General features: G+C 33.8%; 1 protein-coding gene and 1 long non-coding RNA gene across 4 annotated transcripts in view; one reads left to right on the top strand and one right to left on the bottom strand.

Moving 5' to 3' along the window:
• Ccser1 (coiled-coil serine-rich protein 1) overlaps positions 1-12,862 on the bottom strand; it is a 1,234,532-nt gene that overhangs the window by 509,147 nt on the left and 712,523 nt on the right.
• Positions 1-12,862, top strand: part of LOC120102492 (uncharacterized) — a 111,091-nt gene that overhangs the window by 54,899 nt on the left and 43,330 nt on the right. Inside the window, exons 3-4 of the long non-coding RNA XR_015686018.1 lie at positions 6,898-6,935; positions 8,882-8,972. This is a non-coding gene — a long non-coding RNA (uncharacterized LOC120102492). The remainder of the gene's footprint in view (positions 1-6,897; positions 6,936-8,881; positions 8,973-12,862) is intronic.

Here is a 12,862-nt window from a genome sequence, read left to right as displayed (position 1 = left end):
AGTTGCCCAAAGAAATGATAAAAACAGCAAAATACTGTTCTCTAACCACTGTTTTCATCTTAAATTTCTAGGCTGGGCACCTTTGAAATGCTAATGTAAGAGAAGCAAACGTGAGAAATAGTTGGGTCTCTTAATTCAACACTACACATTTTCCAAAGACACATGTTTCTACCAAGACGTAGTAGAAACCTGATTGCTAGAAACAGTCATTGATGTGGTTTACACACTAAGAGCATTCCGGCAGTGAGAGATTTCTTTGCTTAATATTGCCCTGAAAAAATATACTTGTGTTCTCTTAATGTAGCCTTCTTACATGACAGAAACTTCAGACAAACCAGTGATAAATAGATGCTGTAGTACGGTATCTCCAAGTCTGTATTACTTTATAAATGTGAGGAGAAAGAGGAGACATAACCCCCAGGCAAAATAATTGAGAAGTATTGGACTTCTTATTGATAGCAGAACTGAAATCAGCCAGGAAGCTATCTTTCTAGGATTACTTCAAATGGACTACAACAAGCCATTGGACAATATTCAGGAAATGAAAAAACTATACATTTGGAATTCAGGTGATAGTCATGGGATTGTCATAATTCACCGATTAAGCAGTTCAACTAACAAATGAAAAGTTATCTAAATTTCTCACTATAAGTATGCCTAAATAGATTATTACTTATCAACATTTCCAAAAGGCTTAATTTGTAATAGGCTTATGTTTTTAGAAAGCAATATTAACCAATTCTAAAAATAAAATTTAAAAAGCCAAAAGAGGAGTCTAAATATAATCAGACTCAACAGACAAAAATGACCATACCCAGTTTTGAAAAAGTTTACAAGTAGCTTATACACTGATACATGTTTAATTCTGATATATATACATATATCAGATATAATATATATATGATATATAAAATATAAATATATAAATAAATATATATATATATATAATTTGAGAGATATAGAGATGATGATAATAATAATAATACAACATGTAGTGAGAACACTGGGAAAGTACAACACAACAAAATTCTTTTAAAATGTAAGAGCTAGACAGACAATAAGGATATAAATAGGTGAGAGATGACAGATTGATAACTGTATATTGAAGAAATCAGTACATACACAAAAATTGTACATGTACCTTGCAAGTGAAGGTTATGAATTATTTTATAAGTGTAATATATGAAGATTAACTTGAAATATCAGTGATTTATGTATCCAACCAAAGAACGTCTCCTGTGCTTAGCACAACTTTGTCACTGCTCTTACTGGTCTGATCAACATAAAAGCCCAGACCCATGCTAACACAGGATAGGTTTTTAAGTGAGTATAGCATATTTCTACACAGTATCCCTTAATAGAAGTGCAAGTGTAAACAATAGCTTTGTTTGACAGCAAAGATTTACGTATTTAATCATGGGCAGAAACATTCTGTTCTCTAAAGCTAGCCTGGCATGACCTGAGTTTGATGGTTCTTATTCATCATTGACGATGTGGTATTTCAAGAGGGATTTTATGGAATTTTCATCTAGTGTTCATTTAATAAGACTGTACAAACTGTACGTGAAAGGAAAGAAAACTTGTGTGTGTGTGTGTGTGTTTCTGCAAGTGGAGTGCTGATGTGTTTTTTATTATCTACTTCATCATGTGCCCTTTGCAAATTTCACACCAACTGATGCTGTGAACTTCTATACTTGATAGTAAACCAAGCTCGGGGTAGTAAAGCAAATTGTGAGGAGGGATCTTTTTCTCCTCTATTTAGTTAAAATTAATTATGATTCCAGAATTAGCATGACATCATTACATTTTGGAAGTAAAAACAAACAGTAACTAAAATAAATTCTAAATAGTTCTATGTGGAATATGTTAACATTAGATTTTAAATTTGGAAATAGCTAGTGGGAACTATTTTAAGGAGAGATACATTTCAAAACTGATCTATTAATCCATTTGTGAATAAGCAAAGAACTTGTCCTGAAAACAGGAATAAGAGAAATAATAATAAAAACTGAGAGGAAGTATTGATCATAAAATAATGCATTGTGAAGGGAACTGATATTGAAAATAAAAAAAAATATTAGCTTATCACACTTGAACTGACAACACCTAGTCATGTCTGGTGATAACTTGCCAAGAAACTCTGTAAGGCTTTATACACAATAGAGACAAAGGAGTTCACCTGCTCTGTGTTTTCACACAGAAAGTAAGGGGAGACACTAAATTGCAGAGGCCATTTTCTCAGTAGTTTTGAATAGAAGGTCACAGGGAATAGAGGACAAAAGAGAAGCCAGTGCTTTCTTAGAATCCAGGAAGCTATCTGATGGGCAGTAGCCCAATTTACAATTGCAGGCCGAAGAGTTCATTGAAATGAACATAGAAGGACTGGATCCTGTAAAGGATCAAAGACTGAACTGTTGGGAGTCCCATGCACTGTTACTAAACTAATGGTAAAATCAGCGCTACAAAAGCATTCCATTTTAGAAAGTTAAAAAAAAATGTGGACAGGTAGGGAAGCACCCTTATGGAAGCAAGGGGAAGGGAAAGGGGATGGGGGGTTATGAAGGAGAAACTGGGAATGGGGATAAAATTTGAAAAGTTAATAAATAAAATAACCAATAAAAATGAAAAATGACATATATACATAAATTTTAAAAAAGTCCTGATATCCAAGTTCACAGACAGATAGAGTACGGAGACATAAATAAGTCAAGAGAGAGAATTCAGTGAAAGGAAAGCAGAATGCCATTAAGGAGTAATGTGAATAAATATCCATTTAGTATGATGACTTTTGTCTGGTGTGGGAGGGTAAACAGCCATGATTATAGATATATTCTTGGATAAGAACTCAAAATGAGTGGCAGCCATGCAGTTACTACAGTAGGACGTCCCTAAAGACTCTTTGGAGACAGGAAAGGGAAGACCTCGGTCTTCATCCTTAAGGTCAGAACTATACTCCACTGCTCATGTGTAGGTCAAGCGGATCCCAGGGGCTGACATCATGTGTCTTCCTCAGTCACATCCCCATTGTATTTTGTGAGACAGACTACTCACTAGATATAGAATGCGTCAGTTAAAACTGTGGCTAGAGACTCCCAGGTCTGCACACCTGGATCTCTGGTCCCCCCACACACTGTCATGCCACAATTTTTATGTGTGCTTGAGACTCAAATCCATATTCTATGCAGCAGGCACATTAACCACAGAGCAATCTCCCCAGAGCCTGAACTAGGGATTTTCTATGTGGAATTAGTTTCTACTTCCTTTCCAATTAAATGTACAAGATTTTTAAAAATAAATATCAAATTTGATAAAAAATTACAAAATTCCTTCTTATCCTTGTACTGCCTTATGAAAGCAGAAAAATTATATGACTTTACCTATACTAATAACACAGAAACTTAAAATTCTACATAGTAATGTTAATGGTAATACTGTACTAACCTGAGGATACTTCATTGCCAGATTCTAAAACATGTGGCACAGTTCAATTAGAACATTTCCTCATTTGTGTAATTTCACCAGGATAGAGTTACTGACTTCTCTGGACCTTTCTTTATCAGAAATAAAGTTATTTATCCCTGTAGGAGACTAACCTGAGTCCTATGCCCTTGGTATAATGACATAGTACTCCTCCTCCTTCTTGTGTACACGCTACAGTTGCAATTGAACATGGTGAGTTTTGATTTCTAAGATAGAATGGTTACCTTAGTTACTGTTCTATTGCTTATAAGAGATATCATGACCAAGGTAACTCATCTAAAGGAAAGCATTTGATTGAGGGCTTGCTTACAGTTTTAGAGTGTTAATACATATTCATCATGGTGGGAAACAGAGAGGTATGGTATTAGAGAATTAGCTAAGAGCTTTACATCCTGATATGTAGGCAGTAGACAGAGATGGAGAGAGAGAGAGAGAGAGAGAGAGAGAGAGAGAGAGAGAGAGAGAGAGAAAGAGAGAGAGAGACAGAGAGAGACAGAGAGAGACAGAGAGAGACAGAGACAGAGACAGAGAGACAGAGACAGAGACAGACAGAGACAGAGAGAGAATGAGCCTCATGTGGGCATTTGACAGCCTAGTGCTAGCAGCATATCTCCACCAACAAGGCCATATCTTTTAACTCTTCCTTAGCAGTTTCCATAAGTAGAGAACAAACATATAGTGTGTCTGTGCATGTTTTTTCATTCAAAATGCCACAGTGTCTTGAGAATTTCTAACTAGTCCATTTTTCTGTCAAGCCTCTCTCTTTATGCTGTAGTCAGTCCAAAAGATGCTTACTTCTCTCAGGCCTCTAGATCTGTCTCTTCAGCAAGAGGAAGCAAAACTTAAGAGGTTTCAAAAGTTGCTATTCATCTCTACTTTCATTAGGAAAACAGATTTTACTCTCTATGTCCTAGGCACTCATAGCTGCAGGTATATATTTTATGTATCTAAGAAAATGTATTCTAACATATTTGGGAAGTGTTTGTATATTTTTCTTTTGAAAATATCAACATGAAAGATGTTATAAGAGTAGGTTTTTGAGGAGAAGAGATGAAAAGGTATTGAAAGGGTAAAATGATTCTCAATCACAGTAGAGGTGATTAAGATGATGATGATGGTGGTGGTGGTGGTGGTGGTGGTGGTGGTGATGGTGATGTTGATGATGAAGAGGAGGAAGAGGAGAAAGGGGAGGAGGAGGGGGAGGAGGAGGAGGAGGAGGAGGAGGAGGAGGAGGAGAAGAAGAAGAAGAAGAAGAAGAAGAAGAAGAAGAAGAAGAAGAAGAAGAAGAAGAAGAAGAAGAAGAAGAAGAGCAGAAAGAGGAAGAAGAAAGAGAAAGAAGAAAAAAAGTAGTGAACATTACGAAACTAGAGATTACTAAAATGTGTGTCTATGGTGGTTTGAATGAAATTGCCCTCATAGACTCATAGGAAGTGACACAGGATAAGGAGATGTGACCTTGTTAGAGCAAGTGTGTTATTGGAGATGTGCTTTGAGGTTCAGAAGATCAAATCCGAACCAGCGGCTCTCTTTCTTTCTCTCTTGCTGTTTGCTGCTAATCTGAATGTAGAATCCCCAGCTTCCTTTTCAACATCATGCATTGCCTGTGTGCAACTATGCTTCCCACTGTAATGACAATAGGCTAAACTACTGGACTGCAAACAAATTTCATTTAAATATTTTCCCTCATAAGAGTTGTCATAATCATGGTCTCTCTTCACACTAATAAAACATTAAATCATTATCTAAATGTTTCAATATGTTTAATGTATTCAGGGGTAATGGTTTTGCTGCTTACTTAAGGCTGTCACAGTATTTATGCATAATTGTTTATGAATTATGCATTAAAATGAATTTTAGGACCCTCATAGTATCTAAAGAATTATATGGAAAGTTTTCAAGTCACTTCACAGAGATGATAATTATATTTTTCCCATCACGTCTGAAAAATAGCAAGTATTTGTAAGAATAAAAGCTATTCAATCCATGTTAGTTAGCATCAAGTGGAAATGGGGTGACAATTGGGGTACCCTTTCTGTTCTATACTTTAGGCATTCTTTCTATAGTTTTAAACTAATTGCTCTTCTAACTTGAATATATGTAAGCAAATGTCTAAGAAATATAAACAATTCTAGAGTTACAAACATGCTTTCATTTTAATTAAATATTATTAAATGAAATGCCATATCATATATTTCTATTTGCATTTGACAAAATATGGTTGACTTGTCCTTTCATATTCTAAGTTTGAGTTGTCTTACCTTCTGAATAGTCTTACAAATGTGAAGTTCTAAATATTTTAAGAGTATAGCAAGCAATAACTTAATACAATGAGAACAACTTCAGACATTGATATTGAAATCTGTACTCCAATTAACATTGTGCTCTTTAGTATGCTTAGGTGAAAGCAAAGATTATTATATTTTACAGGACTAAAAGCAAGCTTTTATTTAGAAAACTGATATCTAATATTAGTCAAGATTTTCTGATAAACATTTAAATTTATATTATTTCACATATAAAGATCAGTTTTAATAATAAACCATCTATACTAAAAATGATCATGGGAAGAAGTAACCTCACAAATAAGTACAGGTATCGTTTATGTGTAAAGTTTGTAGAATTTCTAAAATTTCCCCCTGTATAGCATGTCTTTTTTTAATATTTCAGCCCTTAAAATTAACTTTTTTCATGATGTTTATTTAAGGAACACAAAGTATAAGTTCTTTTGATACATAAATAGTAACTAATCACAATAGTGAATTATTTAAGGGTAAATATTTAAAATTCATGTTAAGGTTAGTTTCTTCTTACATTTTTAGCATGTTCTTAACTTTAATCCAACAAAGAAGAAAGAACTTGCTTGTATGCACTCAACTGTACTTGAGAGCAACAACATACATTTAAAATGAAAAATCAGCTTTTTTTGTCATTTTTGTATTTATACAAATTTGTTTAATGTAATAGTAAGATTTTATACTGAGAGAGATAGAGAAAGAGAGAGAGAGAGAGAGAGAGAGAGAGAGAGAGATCGATCTTCATTTAATCAGTATAGAATGAAGGCTACTCTGTAACATGAATTTTCTGCAAAAATCACAAAAACAAAAACAAGAAACAAAACCACAAAAAAAAACCAAAAAAATTAACAAAGACCTTATTTGGAGTCTATAAGCTACAAAACATTAGCATCTACACCAACTCTTTAAATCACTAAGAATCTCTGAAGAATGTGTTTCCTCATCATTTTCACAGATAAAATCTGTGGTTTTTCTCCTCCCCAAATGTAAACATTCAGCATCAAATACACCCTTCTAGGCCCACATGAATATAATTTATTTTTTATTATAACAATGCAAATCATACAGTGAAAATTTAAGGCAAAAACATTTCATAAAAGTTTGTTTATGATGTTTTTTTCAGGATCACATGTAAAACAGATATGTGCTAATACCTTACAGGTATGTGAAGTGGATATGTACTAATACTTTAAAGGTGTGTGAAATAAATATGCCTTATACTTTAAGAGACGGTTCTATTTGCTTTGGCTTTGAGAGATGAAGGAATCTGAGCTTGTTTAAAAGTCAAAAATGGAATTTTGTACTCTGCCGTGGCTGCTTCTGGAAAAAGCACTTTGGAGATCTTAGCTGCCTAGCACTCAGAATACATTAATATATATCATTCCTAATATTACCAGAACTCAGCTATTCTAGAACATTCTAGAATAGAATGGGGACAGGTTTTGTAGTGGGAGTAAAATATGGAGTAAATAAAGGGCCTCTGACTTCAGAAGAATAACACACTATCCACAGAAAAGGCCATGTTATTTTTGCTTTTACCACTCAGTGCTTTTACTATTTGTTCCTGAGAAAGTTTTCTTTCATTATTATGTATATTAGTATATGCAAGCATTAATCTACATAAAAACAACAGATTTCTGGGATTTTGAAATAGCAATAACAATGGGATGTTTAACTCTAATCTCCATGTTCATCAGATATAAGAAAGTTTTTAAAACCCACAGAATGAAAAATTAAAGTTTCAGAAGAGATTTTCCTAAAAGACTATATTACCATAATTTAGGAGTGAAATCATGACATTTATCATTAAACTTGTGACTTGATGGACTTTTGGCCAGTGATTATATCTTAAATTGGCTGCTTTAGACCTTAGTTCTTCAAAGAAGCAGCACTGATGAGCTCATATAGAGAGATTCTGGTGTCCCAGAAGTCCTGTACACATCAAAATGATGTCTTGCAATAGGAAGCACAGTAAGATCCAGGTAAGAGCCAGGGAACATGTATTTTACTTGCTGTAAATATTACTGAGTACATCTTCTCTGTGACCTTGGTCAATGTATTTATGTTCGCTGTGACTGTTCAACCTCTCTAAAATGATAATGGCCCACTGATAATGGCCTGATAATAACTTCTGTTGGATATTCTTTTATAAAGGTCTAGATATGTCATTAGAAAGATATTCTTCCCATGAATAGGAAACCCCATAGTCCTCCTCCCATCTCCATAGATACCCATGCAAAAATATCACAATACAGTGTTGTGAGAAATCCAGGGAGCAGCTTCCTCTGTCCAGGTGAATAATAAATCATCAGATGGAGGCTTCATGACACCTATGTGCCAGTGCTCACCAGTGGAAACATGCACAACTATGAGGAAATCCCAGATTTGTGATTCTCCCCAAATGTAGACACACATACTAATACTATATCAGATCCAGAATTGTGAAGGTCCTCTTTGTGGAAGTGGAGCTTCCACAAGGATTTATCCCATCTCTAATAAATCAAAGAACCAACATGAAATCAGGAGATGTAAGAACAATAATAACTCTGACTGGTTTCTATCCTACTTTAGTTAGAGCAGACGCATTGCAGGAGTACATTACACTTTATATCTATGGCCACGAAGAAAGGAAAAAAGAAGGAAAAAATAGGAAGTATGGGAGGGTTGGGAAAAGGAGGAAAGGGAGGATAGGAAGATAAAGAAAGGAAAGAGAAAATAAAACAAAAGAAGGAGAAGATCTTCTGCGGATACCTATGAGGTCCATTTGGTTTATGACATCAGTTAGCAACAGCATTTCTCTGTTCAGTTTTTGTCTGGATGTCCTATCTATTGTAACAACAGATGTTTTTCAAAATTACATTTTAAAATGTTTTTCAATATATTCCAGGGTTCTTTATTATAATGATATCTATCTTTGCAATTTAAGAGATATATAATTATTAATCTCCTTAGAAATTTTAAAATTTAAAGATAATTCTACTGTTTTGCTGATAATGTAAAGAAATTGTGAAAAATAATTTAATGTACAATAGTTTTGAGAGAAAAAGGTATGTAAAATGGAATCAGTAAACATTTAATAATTACCTCATGCTCTCTTTATTCCATAGGTCATTTCTAGTCTGGGAAGACATGCATAATTTGGGTAAACGGAATTCCTGGAATCAAAATAGTACATTTTTGTTTTTTCCATCTTAAATGGTAAGTCAGAGTTGGTTCAAATGCAGAAATTTCAATTAAATGAAGTTTGTCCTTACTCATCATGATGAAAAAAAAGTAGATGCATTGTCCTTTTCTCATTATTCTAAGCTTTTTTTCTAGATTTGAAGACTTAATATTTAGACATTCAAATTATTTGTAATTATTGGCTTTATAAAACTACTTAAATGTCAAGGAGGTCTTTAAATTGCACAAGAATGACAAATTTTTGGAAAATAATTGGATTAAATGGCAAAAGAATTTATAAGAGTTTCTATTAAATATAAGTGCTCATACTGGAATCCACTAACCTTTCTAATTTATATTGAGAAAAACATCCTGAAATACATACTTTCATTTTTTAAGACTTTAGTAATTTTAGGACAAGAATAAAATCACCTCTTGCAGGCTCTGTCCATGCTGTTAGTTTTCTTGAGTAAATTTTTAAAAGTCCAAATTCATATTCCATATCATTTTCTATAATATGACCCTTATCTAATGTTACCTCTAAAAATGCTTCTGTATAATAAATTTTACCTAAAAGTTGACACTTTAAATAAACAGGTATATAAAATGCAATTCAACACAAACACATAACTTTCACCTTTATATTGTACCATGATAATAATGATTCTAAAATTAAAACAAAAAGATTAAACAGAGAATAAAGCAAGTTTCAATTGTAATAAACAAACTTTTAGTTGGGACAGAAATATGTTGAATATATGCTCTTTTGGTAAAGAGAAGTCTGTGCTGGTAGAAATGCCTATCTAAGCTGAACTTTAGTATTCTGTTCTTAGTTGTCATCAATATCATTGGTATAGACATTCAAATGAATTACCATTAGTGTTTTATAAAATCACAACATATTTTTCAATACATCTCTCAAATTTTTCAAGGGGGATAATTTCTGAGTTGTTTAAGGAGAAGAAAAAATGCTTTTTCAGTTCCTACACTTGGATGTTTAAAAATATGTATATTAGGTTATAATCTCCACATACATGTATGTGAGAATAAAAAGTGTGCATGTATGTTTTAGTATTATGAGAGAAGAAGGAGAGAAAAGAGAAGGAGTAGAGTGAGAGTATGAATGTAGCAACAATACACATTAGGAAGACAAAACTCCAGGAACACTTATCACCATGTGATTTCCGTTTTGGGCTCATGTTTCTTGCATCATTGCAATAAATATGGTAAGAAACAAGAGTATCTTGAATAAGGATAAATTCTATAATGCTTTAACACTCAGTAGATAGTTTCTGTATGCTCATATCACAGAATTCATTAGGTTTTTAAAAGTTGCTTATAACTAAATATTTGATTGACAAGGACATAGAAAATTAAGTCCATAATTTCCAGTATAAAAATCAGTTCTAACTACCACCTACAAAGATTTTCTTTAATTTGTTACAAGAAATTTTACCCAAGTGTCATGTTTTTTGGTTTAATAAAGAAAAAAATGTGTGGTAACTCAAATATGCACCAAGGGAGTTACAGAAATTTCCAGCAATATGTCATACTACATGTAACAATGCCCAAGAGGAAAGCTGCTATGTGGATCCTAGTTATATGAGCATAAAAATTTACAAATATGATGTGACAATTATACTGTAATTCCCTTAATAGATTCCCACAAAGATTCAAGAGTGCTAACAAACAACAAGGATACTTTACTAAATCAAAAGCCATATGGCACATGAAAATAAATAACTTTCACTCTGTGTGATACCATGGGAATTGGTAAAAATGAATACAAATTCAAAGAAAATATTAGTCAAATATCTGATAAAGAACTAGTATGTAAAATACAAAAAATGTATCAGAATCCAATGGTAATTGCCTTATACCATCTAATTTGATATGGACAAATGACATGAACATTTTATTAATCAGAGAAAGCTGTAAGTAAAAGCCACCATAAATGTTCAGTGTTTTTAGCTTCAAGAAAAATATGAATTAAATCCCAATACTGTATCAGCATACATGCTACAGAGTGGATAGAATCAGATTTGGAAACAGAACCAAAGCTGTTGATCTGAGGATGTTGAGAAACTGAATTATTCACATACTACTGGGGAATTCAAAGTGACTGGTACTCCTGAAGTCAGTATAAAATGCCTCCCAAACTAAGTGTGCACTTCCCAAAAAGGCCAGATACTTCTATCAGGTCTGCTCCTGCCCCTCCAGGTACATGTCTATATTCCTGTTCCCACAACTTGCAAATATATCACTTGCTGTACCTAGAAAATGTATGTTTTGTGGTTTGTATAGTGTTGTGAAATAAGAAAGTAAACTTGGTTAAGGCTAGCTCCACATTTGTTTTCAATAAGACATACAACATCAAGCAGGGGGCAGAAGAGCCTTAGTAAAAAACAATATGCAGATAAAATAGAAATGAAAAAGAAAAACCACAAAGATTTGAGGATGTTGAGCTGATGGGACTGAAGATGGGCAAGGACTCTATATGATAAAAGAATATGCATAGAACCTAGAGGATAGAGAAAACAGCAAGCTTACTCTCTTCTAGAACCTCCACAAGGCACATGTATCTATTCATGCTTTCACTTCAATCCCATTAAAGCTACAGCCTACAAAACTATAAAATAAAGTTTTACTTACTCTAGCACATGTTGTGTTTTAATACATATAAATAATAGATGACAAATACACCATACAACACAGTAGTTTCTTCTTGGGTTATTTTTCCAGGGTCACACAAACCACACAGCATCTTTATTTGTAGCTCAACAGTGGGGGCACAACAGTATCCTTCTGTAGTCAAGTCATAGGACAAATGTGGAGTTCCACTCAATAATAAAAGGAACAAAGTAATTAAAATATTGTGTTTCCTACATGAATTGTTTCAATTGGAAAATGTCAGTTTCAAAATGTAAGATTTCAGTCCTAAATATATATTTTATTATTTTCTTTACATTATTTCAGTTGTGTGTGTGTGTGTCTGTGTGTTTGTGTGTGTGTGTGTGTGTGTGTGTGTGTGTGTGTGTGTGTGTTGGAGGATGGCATGACATGGTGCACACGTGGTCAGAGGACAACTTGAGCAAACTGGTAATCTTATGCAGTGTGGATCTTGGGTCACTAGGTTTAACATTAAGTGTGTTTACCTGCTGAGTCATATTTATGACCCTCAAAATATTTTGAAACGGCAAAATTAGTTGAATTTTTGTGGTCAGATCTCGATAAACCATTGAGGGAAATTCTACAGATAAAATAATTCAAGCTATATTCCAACTGATAAAAATAATCATATTTTCACTGATTCAGTTTGTTATTTTCCTTTCCAGTACCCACTCTTTGAATTACCTTTGAAGAGATAGAAAGTCTTAAAGAAAAAGAAATAATTGGAATAAAAGCTAACCAAATTCTTAATAGTTCCACTGACTTTGGAAATTAATACTAAGTTATATAGAGTCAAAAATTGTTAAGATCCATCCCGTATACAGACACCAACCAAAATTCTATTGCGAGTGCCAAAAAGTGTTTGCTGACAGGAGCCAGGGACTAAACCATCAACTAAAGAGGAAACCATGGATGGAACCATGGCTGCAGCTGCATATGTAGCAGAGGATGGCCTTTTCAGACAGTAATGGGAAGAGAGGACCTTGGTCTTGGGAAGGCTCAATGTACCAGTGTAGGGAAATACCAGGGTGGGGAGGCAGGAATGGGTGGCTGGGTGAGGGAGCACCTTCATAGAAGTAGGGGGAGGGAGGATGAAACTGGGACAAAGGATAACACTTGAAATGTCAATAAATAAAATACCCAAGAGAGAGAAAAAAAGGAAAGAAAAAGATAGTCCACAATGATATCAAGCAAAGTAGAGTTTGTGTAGCAGAAAGTTGGAAAGAATCTTGATCAATAATATCTCTTACTGTATG

Source organism: Rattus norvegicus, chromosome 4 (genome assembly GCF_021556685.1).
Source record: "Rattus norvegicus strain SHRSP/BbbUtx chromosome 4, alternate assembly SHRSP_T2T, whole genome shotgun sequence".
Classification (NCBI taxonomy): Eukaryota; Metazoa; Chordata; class Mammalia; order Rodentia; family Muridae; genus Rattus; species Rattus norvegicus.
This window is presented reverse-complemented; position numbering and strand designations above follow the sequence as displayed.